This window comes from Camellia sinensis, chromosome 14 (genome assembly GCF_055761805.1).
Source record: "Camellia sinensis isolate YWXY chromosome 14, ASM5576180v1, whole genome shotgun sequence".
NCBI classification, from domain to species: domain Eukaryota; kingdom Viridiplantae; phylum Streptophyta; class Magnoliopsida; order Ericales; family Theaceae; genus Camellia; species Camellia sinensis.
The window spans coordinates 55,984,114-56,002,761 of record NC_138974.1 but is presented as its reverse complement, the minus strand read 5'-3'; the positions used below and the strand labels follow the sequence as shown (position 1 = coordinate 56,002,761).

The 18,648-nt window shown below is 36.9% G+C and overlaps 2 non-coding genes across 2 annotated transcripts; both read right to left on the bottom strand.

Moving 5' to 3' along the window:
• Positions 1–17,187: 17,187 nt before the first annotated feature.
• On the bottom strand, positions 17,188–17,270 carry LOC114272569 (small nucleolar RNA SNORD34). Its single transcript, XR_003632767.1, has one exon. It is a non-coding gene; the product is annotated as a small nucleolar RNA SNORD34 (small nucleolar RNA).
• Positions 17,271–17,571: 301 nt separating this feature from the next.
• On the bottom strand, positions 17,572–17,658 carry LOC114272567 (small nucleolar RNA SNORD34). Its single transcript, XR_003632766.1, has one exon. It is a non-coding gene; the product is annotated as a small nucleolar RNA SNORD34 (small nucleolar RNA).
• Between the last annotated feature and the right edge of the window lie 990 nt (positions 17,659–18,648).

Below are 18,648 nucleotides of genomic sequence, written 5' to 3'. Positions count from 1 at the left end.
TCATCTTCGGCTCGACCTCAGAGCCAAAGTCAGGGTAGAGGTCAGTCGCTTTTCTTGCTACCAGTGTGGTCAAGCGGGGCATGTGAAGAGGTTTTGCCCGCAGTTGAGTGGCACACCTGGTGCATCTGGGTCAAGGTAGAGTTTTCAGCCAACTCAGTCAGTTCAGGCCTCAAGGGCCAATCAGGGGGCTTCATCGTCCCAGTCTGTGTAACAGTCTTTTGCTCCGAGAGGAAAGCAAGTAGATCAGGGGCCTACAGGGCGTGTGTATGTTGTTACCGCGCAGGATCTAGTACCGGCTCCATCTGTTGTGAGAGGTACCTTTTTGTTTTGCAACTCAGTTGTCAATGTGTTGATTGATACGGGTGCATCTCATTCCTTTATATCTGCTGTATTTGCATTTGTTTTGGGGCTGGAGTTAGCACAGTTAGCATCTCTTATTTGTGTAGTATCACCTGTTGAGGGTGAATTGATTTTGAAACAAGGGTGTAGAGGGTGCGATATAAAGGTCGCATATCGCCGACTTCCATTTTCATTTGTAGTTATGGCTATGTCGAGTTTTAATGTTATTTTGGGTATGGACTGGCTATTTTCATACCGGGCAGTTATTGATTGTTATTGCCAGCGGGTCACAGTATGTACCTTGAGCGGGGATTGTTTCCATTTCTTGGGAGATCGGGTTGGTAGTGTGTTACCACCGGTGTATGATCCACGAGGGCGGAGTGAGCTTAGTGGTCTTCTCGCTAGCTTTATGAGTGGTGAGTGTGATGAGACCCAGACTGTATTGCCAAGAGTGGTTTGTGAGTACATAGACATTTTTCCCAAGGATCTTGTGAGTTTGCCACCACATTGAGAGATCGAGTTCTCTATTGACTTAGTGCTTGGCACGGCGCCGATTTCTATGGCACCTTATCGTTTTGCCCCAGCCGAGTTGAGTGAGTTGAAGATTCAACTCCAGGAGTTACTGGATAAGGGCTTCATTCGCCCTAATGTTTCGCCGTGGGGAGTACCGGCCCTCTTTGCTAAAAAGAAATATGGTGCCTTGAGACTTTGTATCGATTACCGGAAATTGAATCGGGCTACGGTTAAGAACAAGTACCCTATGCCTCGTATAGATGATTTGTTTGATCAGTTGAAAGGTTTCTCTAAGATAGACTTGAGATCGGGTTACCATCAGTTGAGGGTTAGGGAGGAGGATATTCCGAAGACAGCATTTCGTACGCGGTATGGCTACTATGAGTTTCTAGCGATGCCATTTGGGCTCACCAATGCACCAGCAGTGTTTATGGATTTGATGAACCTGATCTTCTGGGAATTCTTAGATCGTTTTGTAGTCGTTTTCGTGGACGACATTCTGATTTATTCACCGTCTGACGAGGAGCACGAGAAACACTTGAAAGTGGTGCTTGAGTTGCTTAGAGCCCATAGGCTGTGTGCCAAGTTTGGGAAGTGTGAGTTCTGGCTAGGAGAGGTCAAGTTCTTAGGCCATGTGGTTTCCAGGGGAAGGGGTGTCTGTTGATACACCCAAGATTGAGGCAGTGCAAGATTGGGCACAGCCTAAGAGTGCTTTTGAGATCCGCAGTTTTCTGGGATTAGCTGGGTATTACCGCCGATTTGTGAAAGATTTCTCCAGGCTAGCTTCACCGTTGACTAGATTGACGCGGAAAGGGGTCAAATTTGTATGGAGCGAGACTTGTGAAAAGTCGTTCCAAGAGTTGAAAATTAGATTGACCACCGCTCCGGTTTTGATTATTCCGGAGAGAGGGTTGGGTTATGTGGTTTATTGTGATGCCTCATGAGAGGGTTTGGGTTGTTTGTTGATGCAAGAGGGGAAAGTGGTAGCCTATGGCTCACGACAGTTAAAGATTCACGAGAGGAATTACTCTACTCACGACCTAGAACTAGCAGCAGTAATTTTTGTCTTGAAGATTTGGAGGCACTACCTTTATGGTGAGAGATTCGAGGTATTCTTAGATCATAAGAGTTTGAAGTACCTGTTTACACGGAGAGACCTGAATTTGAGGCAAAGGAGGTGGATGGAATTCATTAAGGACTATCACTTCGAGTTGCACTATCACCCAGGAAAGGCCAATGTTGTGGCCGATGCCCTTAGTAGGAAATTCATTAGTGATGTAGCTTGTATAGCCATCCGAGAGTGGGAGATGTTGGGTGCACTTGGCGAGTTTGATTTGCTTCTGGGCGAATCCGTTAAAGCTGCGGCTTTGTTTTTTGTTGTTGCGCAGCCTACCTGGTGACTCAAGTGTTAGAGGCACAGAGAGGTGACCTTGAGGTAGAATCCCTCCGAGAGAAAATCTCCAGTGGGAAGGTTGAGAAGGGTTTGTCTGTGTATCCCAACCGGAGTGTGAGATACTGAGACCGTTTGTTTGTGCCGGAGTCTTGCCGAGAGGAGGTACTCTGAGAGTTTCACCATTCACGCCTTACGGTGCATCCGGGAGGCACCAAGATATATCGTGATTTGGGTCGCCAGTTTTGGTGGTGGGGTATGAAAAAGGATGTGGCAGTCTTCGTATCGAAGTGCCTTACTTGTCAGCAAGTGAAGGCTGAGCATCAAAGGCCAGCGGGTTTGTTACATCCCATGCCTGTTGCCGAGTGGAAGTGGGAACATGTCACTATGAACTTCGTTGTAGGTCTTCCGAGGACTCAGCGGGGTAGTGATGCTGTTTGGGTGGTTGTAGACCGGTTGACTAAGTCGGCGCACTTTATCCCTATGCGCGTGAGAGATTCGATAGATCATCTTGCCGACTTGTATATTCGGGACATAGTGAGGTTGCACGAGGTCCCAGTGTCGATCGTCTCAGATAGAGATTCATGTTTTACTGCTAGGTTATGGCAGAGTTTGCAGAGTGCCTTGGACACTAGATTGACATTTAGCACGGCTTATCATCCTCAGACTGACGGGCAGTCCGAGCGTACTATTCAGATCTTTGAGGATATGCTTCGAGGTTGTGTCCTTGACTTTAGTGGGTCGTGGGAGAGGCACTTGCCCTTAGTGGAGTTTTCCTACAACAACAGTTTTCAGTCGAGTATCGGTATGGCACCATTTGAGGCCTTGTATGGCCGACCGTGTAGGTCTCCAATTTGTTGGGCCGAGGTGGGTGATGTACCTTTGTTGGGCCTGGAGTTGGTGAGGGAAACGATGGAGAAAGTTGAGCTTATCCGTAGGAGGTTTGTTACAGCCCAGAGTCGCCAAAAGAGTTATGCCGACCGTAAGAGGAGGCCTTTGGCATTTGAGGCGGGTGATCATGTTTTTCTGAAAATACCATCTAGGTGGGGTTTGATGAGGTTTGGGAAGAGTGGGAAGTTGTTCCCTCGGTTTATCGGTCCCTTTGAGATCCTTGAGATGATTGGGGAGGTTGTGTACCGTTTAGCTTTACCGCCACAGTTGTCTGGGGAACATGGCGTATTTCATGTTAGTATGCTTCGGAAGTATGAACCGGATCCATTGCATGTTTTGGATTGGACCGACTTAGAGGTAGATGAGGATGCCTTGTATGAGGAGAGACCGGTTCGAGTCTTGGATAGGCGAGAGCAAGTCTTGCTAGGCAAGACCATTCCCTTGGTAAAGGTTTTGTGGAAACATCACGGAGTGGAAGAAGCCACTTGGGAATGTGAGTTGGAGGTCCGTGAAAAATATCCGGATATGTTTGTTGATGTGTAATCTTGTATTGGGAATTTTGTAATATTGATGAACTTTAAGAGCATGGGATATGTCTTAAGTTGTAAAACATTGTATATGTTTTGATTTATGGAAGTATTTTGGAACTTGCCTTGAAATGGGAGTTTATTTTAACATTGTATATGTTAATTTTGTTTTAAAAAAATGCAAATATATTATTGGCATTGAATGTGAAATTGAATTGTGGATTATGCATTGAAATTTGTTGAATTTCAAGGAAAGCATGTTAAAAATGCATATTGGGTTATATATTGTGATTTGCCTCTTGAAAAGAGATGAGATGACCGGTAATGGGTCAGGTTTTGGAATGTTGATTGGTAATCACTACGCCAAAACAGGGCATTAACGGCGGTTTTTTTAACGGCGGTTTTTTTAACGGCGGTTTTCATTACCGCCGTTAATGATACTATTAACAGTGGTAACGAAACCGCCGTTAATGTATCTTTAACGGCGGTTTCGTTACCGCCGTAAAAAAATTGTCACTAAAGTACCTTTAACAGCAGTAATGAAACCATCGTTAAAAAAACTGCCACTAAAGTCCTCTTTTAACGGCGGTAATGAAACCACCGCTAAAGTCCTCTCATTACCGCCGTTAATGACGGCGGTCTTTGCCGGCGGAGCTCCGGCGAGTGGTGATCACGCGCGGCAAGAGGTTGAACATGACCATCTACAATAAAGCAAAAGTAATGTTTAAATATTTATTTAAGAAATATATATCACATAGAGTGGCTGTGGTGGAATGGTTGGTGTGTATGAATTAGAGATCAAGGGTTCAAAACATGGGGGTTGCAAGAAGAGAGAATTATTTTTTTTAAAATTTGAACCTATTTACGGCGGTAAAGAACCGCCGTTTTTGGTCGACTTTTAACAAGGGTAATTTACCCTTTTACGACGGTTGTACATTTTCCGACACGAGTATAAACGGCGGTAACGAAATCGTCGTTAATACCGCCGTTAAAGGCTTTAACGACGGTTTTACATCCTTTAACGGCAGTAAAAAACCGCCGCTAAAGCCCAATTTTGGTGTAGTGAATGTTATTGAGAATTGAGAAAAACTTGTTTTTGAAAACTTGTACTTAATTTCAGGGGCGAAATTCCTTAAGAGGGGAAGGTTATAGCGATCCCGATTTTTCCTTCCTTATTTACTGTATTCCGTACTCGGTTCCGTTGATAGTTGTGGTTGTCTGTATTTCATTTCCGTCCTTTAATGCTTTGGATTGGAGTTTAGAAATGTCTTGGGCGTGTTTCGAATAGGTTGGCTGAGCTTTAGTCCCATTTCTTGTTGCCCAGATTTTTGGTGGTCCGCTCGAGCGGATCCCTTCGTGCTCGAGCGGAGTTTACACACCTTCAGTAGTTTGTCCATCTGCAAAAGTTCTGCAGATGTGTTTTTCACGCTCGAGCGGATTTCCTTACGCTCGAGCGGGTTTCTCTTTGCGCTCGAGCGGGTGTGTTTTACAATTGTGTCTTGACGCTCAAGCAGGTATTCTTACGCTCGTGCGGGTCCAGTTTTTGTGCTTGACGCTCGAGCATCCTATTCTCCGCTCGAGCGGACTAGTCGTATATCAAATGGCAGCTGGGTGATTTTAAATCACTTTTTCAACTCTCACTCTCTCTCTTACTTTTCAAAAACCTATTTTGAGAGTTTCTCTCACTATATTTTACATTCTCTCAAAGGTTTGATCTAGTTCTAGTGTGTTTCTAGCCTTGTCCCTTTGTAAAAAGTGTAGAGCTTGTCTAGGGCTGCCTATCAATCCGAAAATTTTGAGATTTAGAGCATTTTGAATTTCTTCACCTTCTTCCTTTGAGCTCCGACTTTGAGATATGGATAACTACTCATTTTTATGAGCTTTACCTAAATGATGAGGTTTTTGTATAAATGGTTTGATTTGGGAAGTTAGGGTTTGGGATGTGTTATATTGGAAAGAGGGGTTTTGTTCTTTTGATTCAAACATATGTGTTTTGGGTCTAAAAAGGAGGTTATTGATGTTGTTGATAATATTTGGACCTTTGGGTCAATGTTGGGAATAAGGGGAAAAATGCCATGTTTAGGTATATTTGGGTCATTAGTGTAATTAATGACATTTATTATGAGAATATGAAATTGATTGGAAATAATGAAATTGGCTCATTATAAGGTAGAATGGTGGAGTTGGATTCATTAATCACTCACATTTGAAAATGTTGATAAATTATCTGTTGATATAATTATTGTCTGTTTAGAAATAATTGTTTTGGGCTACCGGTGGAGGATAGTCTTGATTGTTGTAGACATTGCATGATAATTAGGCGAATTAAAACTAATCGATTGTATGTCATTGATTATGATGAGTGGAATAATACATCAAATTTGTGTATTGATTGAACATGTATATGATAGATGCTTATATACATTGTGTTGTGTAGGAGGAGATAGGGGATGTACTCCACGGTTTAGGGGAAGATAAATGATGGACTCCTAAACCGGATCTTATTTGGGAGGAGATAGGGGATGGACTCCATTGATACAGCAAATATGTGTATCTATTGAAGTGTTGATACAGCAAATATGTGTGTCTATTGACGTGTTGATACAGCGAATATGTGTATTTATTGTGAAGTATGGAAGTATTGTTGATATGAGTTATAGTCTCATTAAATTATTGGCCAGGTTTTGAGCCTTATTCATAAATTGAGAACTGGATAAGTAATGGAAAATGGAATGAAACATGGATATATTTGTCATGTAATTGAAATGAATTATGAATTGATTTATGTGAGTTAAACATTTATCAAATGTTCATGTTTTAGTTATTGCTCATATTATGTTTAGCATATCTCTACTGAGCGTTGGCTCACCTTATATGGGACATCATTTTCACGGGCCGGCTCCTTTAGAGGCGCAGCGAATCAATTTTTGCCCGTGTGACGCTCAAACTTCACCAAGTTTAAGCTCGCCATAGCTTGTTGACAAATCGAGTGTTGATGATCTCACCCGTTTGAACATTAGGGCCCAATGCTTTGTCAAGCAAAACAACTCCACAAGGAAGCTCCGTCTTCACCCGGATGCCACAAGTAGGCCTGACGCCTCAAGTGTACCAAGCACGGCATAAGTCGCTTCATAGCGCTAAGCTTATCTCCAGCAAGGTGCTCGCCCAACTTAGGTTCATGTCATCAAGGTGCCTAGCTACACAACAATGTGCTAGCAAAGGTCCTCAACTAGCCGACAAGCCAACATTGCATGCTGGGTCTTTAACAGCGTCTCGAAGTATCGCAAGGTCAAGCATGCCTCAATAGATGCATATCGGATGGCCACTCAGTCATGCGAAGCCCACAAGCCACCGAGGGCCAATCTCGTGCCCACGGCGTAGTCCTCGTGCCAACACGTGTGCTAGATTCCGCCTAAGGGCATTGCGCACCTTAGCGTTGCACCAACGCGTAGCATGAGTAAGGCGACGCCTCAATCCGTAGCTTGCTCGTAGCATAATGTAGTCCCTCAATGGACGTAGTCATTGCATAGCTTGATGCCTTCATTCGATAGCCCACATATGTGGTGTCGTCTTCCAACCGCTTAGCTTAAGCCACGGGATCCCCTCGTGCAAGGTCGAACCCAAACCAAGCACTAGATTTGGCACACGAGGCCTTTAGTGGTGCCTCGATAGCCCGTTCAGTCCAAAACGAGTCCCAAAGATATCGTATTGCGTGGCATAGTGGAAACAACGTAGAGGACCTCTCACCCGGGAGGGCCGCGCAGTGCCTACATCATTGCACCGTCCACGGGGCTCCTAAACCCACATGGAGACTCTAGACACCCCTCTGGATGCCTAAAGCCCGCCCTTGAGTTGTCCCAAGGTTGCTCACTTCAAGCCCAGTTTGGGCGGGGAGGCAGGTAGGTAGCACACCATGCCCCCTTATAGTAGCTTGTTAGGCCCTTTTTCATCTGGCAGGAGGAAACATCATACATGTCCGAGGAGTCATAATGATTTTTCATAAATTCCATAAATTACGAAAAATCATGAAACTTGGTCGGGAAAACACTTCTCCTAAGACCTATCTCCAGTAAAAATTTCAGCCTAAAACTCCTCTGTTTGGATGCCGAAACAATGCGCCAAACTTCTACACTGCTGGCTGCCACTGCTGGCTGCTGCTGCTGGCAGCGCTGGTTGGCTGCTGGCACGGGCTGCAGCCTTGCCGTTTGCTGGCTATTTGTGGCCTACATGACTTGGGCTACTTGGGGCCAATATTAGGCCACGTTGGGGGCACTTCCAACGGCCACACTTGAGCACTCAAATGGCCACACCACCGCGAGCGAAACGCCACGAAGTTGGCCTTGCAAGGCAACCCGTGACACTCTCCTCCACTTCAACCATCAACGTCCTCGTTGATGTAGCACAAAGCTGATGCTGCAGTGCGTGTACCGGCTCCTCTGATGAGTCCAACACCTCTGTGTTGATGGCCTGCCTTCAATGTCCAACTCTTTTAACCAAGCTCCCCTCTGAAAATGGCCTCTGCAAAAGCTCCTTTGAGCGTCTTTAACTCTGCCCATTGCCAATGCTCTTGAAATGCCAAGCCCTTTTCTCAAATGGCCTCTCTGCCAATGCTCCTCCGAGCAAACTCCTCTGCAAACTCAAGCTCCTCTGAGCTAACTCATGCTCCTCTAAACTCAAGCTCCTCTAACTCAAAATGGCCTCTCTGCCAATGCTCCTCCGAGCAAACTCAAGCTCCTCTAAGCAAACTCACAGTGGGTTGTCGCATCGCGACTTCCTCCTCCACTCGAGTTGTCGACGCCCTCGTCAACTCAATGCAAATCATCAATTGCTGCTCAAAATGATTCAACAATGCCCTCTGGCAAGCTCAAAGCCCTCTGGCTGATATCTTCAACAAACTCAAGTATCTCTGTACTGTGCCCTCTGGTGAAACAAAAGCCCTCTGGTTGCTGCCCATTAGCAAGCTCATGCCTCTGAAGCCTTCTGGTTGATGCCCTCTGGCAAACTCAATCTCTGAAGCCCTCTTGGCTGTTGCCCTCTGGCAAACTCAAACTTTGAAGCCTTCTTGGCTGTTGCCCTCTAGCAAACTCAAACTCTGAAGCCCTCTGGCTGTTGCTCTCTAGCAAAATAAAGCCCTCAGGCTTAACTCAAACTCGTGCCCTTTGGCAAAGTGTACACCTCTGTCTCACTTCTATCTGCTGGCTAGAATTAACTCATGCTGCCCAGTACCTCGGCCACTGCTTTCACCCGAGTCAACTATCTCATCAAGCTCAAATATTTTGCCTTTCAAAGGCTCGCCGCTCCTACCACCCACAAAACTAGCCATTTCAACGAAGCTGCTCAAAACGGTGCGTTGATCCTGGCACCAACTCATGTCTTGACTTTACAATCCCGCTACATGGTTGTCCTCCAACGACGATGATTTCATCCATCACCCCGCTCTCTAGCAAGCATGTACACTCGGTGCCTCTGCACACGGGAATCAAGAACTCAAATTTTGTCTTGAAAATTTTCTGAACAAACCCTCTAAGAAGTCAACAACCATGCGTCTGAAGATGCAAAACCACTGACAAGCACAAGTTGCAAATGCCACCCCGAACGGTCGAAACATAGGCCCCCTGAAGTGAACCAGTGATAATGCCATAGCACGTGCACAGCTACCAACGAAAATCCGTCTCTAAGGCTCAATAGCTGAAGATCACCTGCCCACAATCTGATACAAGCATTCCACAAGTCCAAACTGCGGTAGAAATCCCCATGTAACCAACAAAGTAACACAATCATGCCAACCCTGCTGGTTAGGAAGCAACCCGTCCACAAATGTAGCATACTCGCGCCACAGTGTGCCCACAGTGTAGAAATGCTCATCAAGTCTACAAAGTGAGAGGGGAAACACCAAGTTAGCATGGAAACACTAGATGCCACAATGCTGCTCAATTCGCACCCTCGAGAACAGTTGCTGCGTTCAAGGCATCGCTGAGAAATAACACAATAGGCACGGATACCCCAAGACATCACCAATCAGCTCCCACAGTTCAAACATGACTAGAAAACCAACGGCAGTCTTGTTTAGAGTCTAGGATGTCAAGCACGTCCCCCAAGTTGAGTTTCATGCATACTCCTTCAAACAGCGGCATCGAGGTCCACGGAAGAATGATAACACAAGATAGTTGCATGTCCGTTCTAGATCGAACTCACCCCAAATGAGTGATCTATGGGACATCATTTTTAGGTGCAGGTGCTATGCCACCTCCAAGGACGTAACTTGGGAGGCTTGAGGCTGTTAAACCCTTTTTGTTATTTTTGTTGTATTACATGTATATCAAGCCAATAGCTTACTTTGTGTAGAGTTAGTACTCTCCTTTTGTAACCAAGTGTTGACTTGGAAAGTTGTTAGTCTATAGGGCATTTACTTTTATTGTCAACATGTAATACCTTTTGTAAGAATACTCTGATAATTGTAATCTGAAATCTCTTCTCTTTATCGTGAATGTATGATGTTGTGGATTTATTTTGAGGGGGTTACAAAACTCAATTCAAAAATTATTTTCAAATTTCATAACCAAACACATAACTAAAAACTCCCTACTATTTTCAAAACTCTACACTCAAATCATAACCAAACACATAACAAAAAAAATAAAAATATTTAAAAATATATTTATAAAATAAAATAAAATATTTAAAATAAAAATTATATATTTAAAATAAAAATAAATTTTTTTAATATTTAAAAAATATATTTAACATAAGTTTGTGTTTGGTTTTGAGTTTTGAAAATAATTTTTAAATTGAGTTTTGAATTATGTATTTGGTTAAGACTCTATGAGTTTTGAAAAGGTCTTGGAAAATTTCTGATTAGAATTGTGATTCGAAAAGACAACCAAACATGTTTGTAAAAAAAATCTTTTTTCCAAACATGTTTTTAATCAAAACTCAATTTAAAAAATATTTTCAAAACTCATAAACAAACACAAACTTAAAATTTAATTCAAAACTCTTTTCAAAACTGAAAACTCAAAACTCAAAACCAAACTTTTTCCAAAACTCTATTTTAAAAGAAAAAATTATTTTATTTTTTAAAATTATTTTTAGAATTATGATTGGAGTGTATAATCATATTTTGAGCTATGAGTTTTGAAAAGAAATTTTTTTTTTGATTCTAAGTTTTGAAATTTTTTGAATTTATTTTTTTAGGGGAAGTATTTTATATTTTAAATATTTATTTATTTATTTTAATGTGCATTATATTTCATACATTTATGTGTTGTATTTTTTTAATATTTGAAATATATTTTTTAAATATTAAAAAAATTAAAAAAATCATTTTTATTTTAAATATATAATTTTTATTATAAATATTTTATTTTATTTTATAAATATATTTTTAAAAATTTTAATTTTTTTGTTATGTATTTGATTACGATTTGAATGTAAAGTTTTGAAAGTAGTGTAGAGCGTCAAGCTATGCGTTTGATTATGAGGTTTGAAAATAATTTTTTAATTGAGTTTTGAGTTATGTGTTTAGTTACGATATAAGTGTAGAATTGTGTTTTGAGTTTAAAATATTAAAATTAAAAATTAAAATATTTACAAAATAAAATAAAATATTTAAATAAAAATTATATATTTAAAATAAAAAATAATAATTTTTTTTAAACATTTCTTGATATTTTTAAAAAATAAATCTAAAAATACTGTTTCAAACGCTGTTTGTTTCTTCCAAACTTGTCCTCAAATTCAAAAATATTTTTTAATATTTTAAAAAGAAGGGCAATAAGGTAATTTACAACGGAAAAAGTAACATCGTTTGTTCTAATTTGACAGAAGCAAGGAATCTGTGAAATGTCAAATAAAATAGAAAAAGTTACTATAATTATTGAAATTATAAAAAAAATTATTCAGTGTGTTTGGTTTGAGTTTTCTGGATTAAATTTTTTGAAAGTTGAGTTTTTTAATTTTCTTATTTTTTTGTTTTTGGTGAATATTTTTAAAATTTTAAACATTTTTTTTACTTTTTTAGATGCACCTTACTTAGATGTACCTAAAAGGTAAAAAAAATTGTGAAAAAATATTTTAAAAAATTAGTAAATACATAAAAATATAAAATATGTATTGAATTATTGTATTTTTTTTTTTATATTTTTAGTATTTAGTGAATTTGTAAAATATTCTTTTTATAATTTTTTTACTTTTTAAGTGTATTTATGTTAGATGTGTCTAAAAAGTAAAAAAATTACTTAAAATATTAAAAAAATTTAATAAAAATAAAAAAATACGAAAAATAAAAAATATAATTTTTTAAAAAATAGAAACAAGATTATATTTATCAAAAATCTCAAGATAAGTCAGCCTAATTTACTCATAAATAAACAAATAGCAATGAGAGAGAAGTTGTTTGTTTTGTGTGCTTCCACGTGGGGATGCAGTATTCCGGGAGCATTGACAATTTTCTAGGCCGGATGCACGCCTGTCTCACTTGTCTTTTACTCAGTCGCTCCATCCATCCCTTCATTTTATTTTATTTTTGGGATGGGGGATGGGTCAAGTTTAATGCAAATTATTTGGCTTATATTGGCACGTAGATCATACGTGCTGTTTAGCTAATGAAATTGGGAGGTGTTGGTGGTAGATAAGCTAAGCAAAATCCAACCCACACATATGGCTATGGCTCCGTTTGAGATGAAAAAAGTAAGGTTTTTTTGATTAAAATAGTCACAAAAAATAAAATAGACTATTTTAGTCACAAAAAATAAAATATCAAATTCAACCCATAATTATTACAATTCTCTCTTACAAAAAAAGTTAAAAAAGTTAAAAAGCCAAAAAGCCCTTCCCAAACCAAGCTAAAATAGCCCAGGCTAAAATAGTCAAAAAGCCAAAAAGCCAACCCACTTCCCAAACGGAGGCTATGTTTGGCATGAAGGTTTGAGTTGGATTGAATTGCGTTGCAATTATTTTAGTTATAAAAAAATAAAATGAGTTTTTTAATTTAATAAGATAAAATATTACATTAAAATTATAATTATAATTATTTTATTTTTTTTCTCATAAAAATCATAAAAGTCAAAAGGTCTATCCCAAATAAGACTTTTTAATCTCAAATTATAAAAATTAAAAAGTTAAAAAGCCAACTCATATCCTAAACGAAGGCATAATACTCTCATCTATTTTTTTTGCCATGAAATTTAACTTCTTGGTAACCAGCCCCCCTCCATGGACAGCTGATATCTCTATTTTGATTAAAATAAAAGTTAACAACAAAGTTTTTCGATTAAGTTTGAACAAACAATTTATTTTCAGGATACAAGTATTAAATTGTAGACAATAATTCTAAAGTTTCTTACAAAACATTTTACGAAAATTATATTTGAACATTAGAAAATATGAGAGAGGAGGAGATTCAAATCAAAGTGAGTAATTTGCTTTTCATTTTGAGATTTTGAATTGAAAGCTATTGTTGTTTGCCGCAACAACAAAACAAAAACAAAAAATAGTAATGAAGGCATCAATGGCACTTTTGCTACGAAATCCACTACCTAATTTTTAGGTTACACCCACCTCCATATCTCCCTTTCAATAGGTGCAGAAAGAAATAATGTTTGTATTTGGAGATAAATTTTCAATTTTTTTTTTTGAGAGTCTAAATTTTTTTTTGGTTTATTTAGTTGTATATTTTGAAAATAGTTTTAGAGTTTAAAATGATTTGATATTTTGTTATAGTTGAGTAAATGCGTGTAAAAAAAAAAGTGATTGAGAATGAGAGAAGAGAAAAAAAAAATGATTGATTGATATGTAGGAGAGATAAAATGATTTTGAAAAAAAAAAATAAAAATTTGAACCAAATAAAATTTTAAAAAAATTTCTCAAAAATTATATCTTAAGACACGTACCAAACAAGCCCAATATACCCTACCACTTCTAATGTTCACATGGATAAAATTCCTCCTGTCCCAATACTCAATAACTTTAAAAATTAAAGAAAAATTCCAAATCTTCATAATGGCTCAATAGCATTATTGATGACGGACCCAAAATCACCATTTATTTCAAGAGAAGGCGACTGATCATTCACTTTATACTTAAATGACCCATCAACCTCCAAAAATTAGTGTTTTGGCTGGGAAACTAGAATTCTCATTTATTTAACATAAATCCCCACAGCATATATCTCAACAAATTAACAAGCACTAGCAGAATGAAAAAAGCTCCTTGCTATCGAAATCACCTCATTGTCTTTTAAAATGTAGACAGAAACACCCCCCCCCCCCCCCCCAAAAAAAAATTCTTTTTGAAACATAGTATTGAAATACTGGTCAGTTTTATATCGACTACATAAAAATCTTCTAAAGAGAATAAGACTTATTTTGAGAAGATGGTAAAAATTGATTTTTTGACTTTTAACCAAGCTTGGTAAAAAGTGACTTTTTGATTTTTTTAATTAATATTTATTTATGATATCAAATCATAATAAAATGACTAAATTATCCCTATTTAGTTTAAAATATTTACAACTTTACTCATGTAACACATTTTGACCCATGAGGGGTAAAATTGTAATTTCACCATTAACTAAAAACCAACTTTCCAAATAAGAAAAATTTAAAAAAATCAACTTTTAACTTTTATTACAAATCAAAAAAAATAAATAAAAGTCAACTTTCCAAAACAAGCCTAAATGTAACTTGCCGCATCATGTTCCAGCCTTCCGGCAACCAACATGGGCTACAAAACCAGCCTTGATTGGAGCAACTGATCGCCCAAAACCACACTACAAGTGAATGAAAAAATAATCATAAACAATAAAAGTGAGTCAATTTCCCAGAAAAGGAAGCAAATTTTCAAGTCAGCAATAATTTTCACACTTCTAGATCAGAATGCAATAACCACCATGTGCTTTGGTTGGTCATTTGCAACTAGAGCACATAAATCTACCCCTAAAAAAAAAAATGCAAAAAGATGAAACACAAGCTGATGTAGGAAAAGATTTTAAGAATTTTTATATTTTTAATTTTAATATTTTTGATATATTATTTATTAATTTTATTATTTTAGAATTAGATTTTGACTAGAATTTTAAATAGTTTAGAATTTTAGTTTCTCATTCTCTTAGGTTTTCTTATTTGTATTGATTTAAGTTTCCTAGTTTAATTTAGAATTACTTTTCCTACAAGTATTAGGTTTAGTTTATTATAAATAGTTATGTAAGTCCCGTGGAAAATGAACTTTTATTCATTCAATCAATAATATTAAGATATTTTCTCTTTCTTGTGGATTCAAGTTTCTATTTTTCTCGTATTTTCTCGTGAATTCGAGAGCCCCTTTCGTCTACCAAAACGATATCTAGTCCCCATGTGTTCCGCCACGTCAAGTGGTATCATGATCATGAAGATATATTGTCATATACAAATCAAGATACCTCCATGGACTTGATAAATTGTTTTAATGAAATTGTAGTTGCGAAATAAAAGAATTCACATCCAAATATTACTTGTGGTGAGATTGTTTGTAAAACTAATGAAGAAGATACAAAGTCTTGTTCGAGTGTTGATGATGCATCAACACATGGTCATTTGAATATTGGGGAGAAATTTTTACAAAAAAATCATAAAAATATTAAGGAAAAAGGAGATCTAATTAAGCCCAATAACAAAGAGAAATTAGAAGAAGAGATAATACAGCTGCTAAATGCAACAAAGAAATTGATTGATGCTACACTTGATATTCTAAGGTATTGAAGGATCAATTGAATCTGGGATGGTGCAACATTAAGAAAGCGTGCAACATCAAGAAAGCATGCAAGTTCTACATGAAGTAAATTTAGTTGATTTTCTTGATGTAAAGCAATTTAATTTAATTTTCAAAGTTTGTCTAATTGATTTTGTCAACCAGTTAAAGAATATAGAGAATAACTTTCGAAAGTAGACTTCTCTGCATATAATTTTTGGAAGAGGGACAAGCAACTGAAATATTCCAAGTATCTTTTTATTTGTCATGGAAGATGACATATCTCTAATATGAACTCAATGACGAGTTATTTCAAAGAAGAGGAGTCTGATGTAGGACAAGATTTTAAAATCTTTTATATTTTTAGTTTTAATATTTTTGATATATTATTCATTTATTTTATTATTTTAGAATTAGATTTTGACTAGGATTTTAAATAGTTTAGAATTTTAGTTTCTTATTCTCTTAGGTTTCCTTATTTGTATTGATTTAAGTTTCCTAATTTATTTTAGAATTACTTTTCCTACAAGTATTAGGTTTAGTTTATTATAAATAGCTATGTAAGCCTCATGACAAATGAACTTTTATTCATTCAATCAATAATATTAAGATATTTTCTCTTTCTTGTGGATTCAAGATTCTATTTTTCTCATGGATTTGAGAGCCCCTTTCGTCTACCAAAACAATATCTAGTCCCCATGTGTTCTGCCACGTCAAGTGGTATCATGATCATGAAGATATATTGTCATATACAAATCAAGATACCTCCATGGAGTTGATAAATTTTTTTAATGAAATTGTAGTTGCGAAATAAAAGAATTCACATCCAAATATTTCTTGTGGTGAAATTGTTTGTAAAACTAATGAAGAAGATACAAAGTCTTGTTTGAGTGTTGATGATGCATCAACACATGGTCATTTGAATATTGGGGAGAAATTTTTATAAAAAAATCATAAAAATATTGAGGAAAAATGAGATCTAATTCAGCCCAGTAACAAAGAGAAATTAAAAGAAGAGATAATACAGCCGCTAAATGCAACAAAGAAATTGGTTGATGCTACACTTGATATTCCAAGGTATTGAAGGATCAATTGAATCTGGGATGGTGCAACATCAAGAAAACATGCAAGTTCTACATGAAGTAAATTTGGTTGATTTTCTTGATGTAAAGCAATTTAATTTAATTTTCAAAGTTTGTTTAATCGATCTTGTCAACCAGTTGAAGCATATAGAGAATAACTTTCAGAAAGTAGACTTCTCTGCATATAATTTTTGGAAGCGGGACAAACAACTGAAATATTCTAAGTATCTTTTTATTTGGCATGGAAGATGACAGATCTCTAATATGAACTCAAGGACGAGTTATTTCAAAGAAGAGGAGTAAGATTTTAAGAATTTTTATATTTTTAGTTTTAATATATTTGATATATTATTTATTAATTTTATTATTTTAAAATTAGATTTTGACTATGATTTTAAATAGTTTAGAATTTTAGTTTCTTATTCTCTTAGGTTTCCTTATTTGTATTGATTTAAGTTTCTAATTTATTTTAGAATTACTTTTTCTACAAATATTAGGTTTAGTTTATTATAAATAGCTATGTAAGCCTCATGACAAATGAACTTTTATTCATTTAATCAATAATATTAAAATATTTTCTCTTCCTTGTGCATTCAAGGTTCTATTTTTCTCGTAAATTCGAGAGTCCATTTCGTCTACTAGAACGATATCTAGTCCCCGTGTATTCCGTTGCGTCACAAGCACAACTTTGATTGAACTTTTTAAGACGGGTGAGCATTCATGTGGCCTCAGAAAAGTTCAGATTCCTCCGTCATGGATATAATCGGGCAATGTAAGCAAATATTTAGATCATCATAGGCCTCAAAATAATTAACAAATAAATCTGCCAAAAAAAAAAACAACAGATCAAACACAATTTTTTATACATATATTTCTTGGGTTCAATATATAGACAGGTAAGCAGTCATTAACAGGCCTCAGAACAATTCCAGGTTCCTCCATCATGATATGACAAGATCAGACGATGTAGGCAAATCTTTAAATCATCACAGGCCCGGAAAAAATGAGCAAACAGAAATACCAAAAAAAAAGTTACTAACAAGGTCAAAGCACAACTTTTATTTGCTTCCTAAATTCAATTTTTAGGACAGGTGAGCAGCATGCATGTGGCCTCAGTACAGTTTACAGATTCCTCCATCATGACATGCAAATCGGACAATGTAGGCAAATCTTTAAATTATCATAGGCCTCAAAGAAACATTGCAAGTTTTATCATCACTTTAATATGAAAAAGGTGGAAATAACAAACTTCTTACATCTTAATACCAGGTCACATTTCTCACCCAAAAAAATCAAGTTGCAAAATTTTCAGCTTTTCAAGTTAAATGTACACACACAGGAAGAACAAAACAATAACAATATGTTCAGTAAACGAAACAACCTTACATTTTAATTGGTTATTCCAACCTCATTGAATGGGTGAATCTAAAACATTAGCACTACACAAACCTAATAACAAACGTTTTGAGACTCTATTTATGTGTTTCAAAGTGTTCTATCATATTTTTAAGCTAAAAGTAAATGCAGAGCAAGATCATAAGCCACCGAAGGGCATCTGTAAATTAAATAGAGCCATACTACCAACCCAGTATTTGCATTGGTTATTTCAACTTGTTTGGATAAATGAACGAGTCCAGCCAGAACATAATGCAACAGAAAACTAAAAAAAAAAAATGAAAGAAAAAAAAAATGTTGCTCACACCCATGAAACTAATGTAATTTCTGTCTCTTTAACTTTTGTTTGCGGCAATTAAAGGGTGATGCAAAATAATAACAAAGCCAGCACAGCATGTCAAAGCAAACAATGCTAACAAACATAACCAAACCCTTCATCACACACACAAAGGGATCATAGAGTAATACCTTCTCACATCTAAGAAAGAAGAGATGATTCTCCTTTGAGAGAATTGTGTCAGGACTTTTGCAACCATTGCAAATGACATACTCATCTGCACAATAGAAAAACATATGTAACCACCAAAATACAATTCAAGGGTGCAAAGAACACAGCAGAAATGTGGTTAAATGAAAATTAATAAAATGCAGAGGACACCAGAATTCATGCCGATAAGTTTTAGCTAACTGGTAAGCAAGCAAGAAAGGAGCCCACTAACTATTAACACCCAATTTGGCAATTATCTAAGTTATATTTACACAGACGGAAGTTACTGACATATCTCCG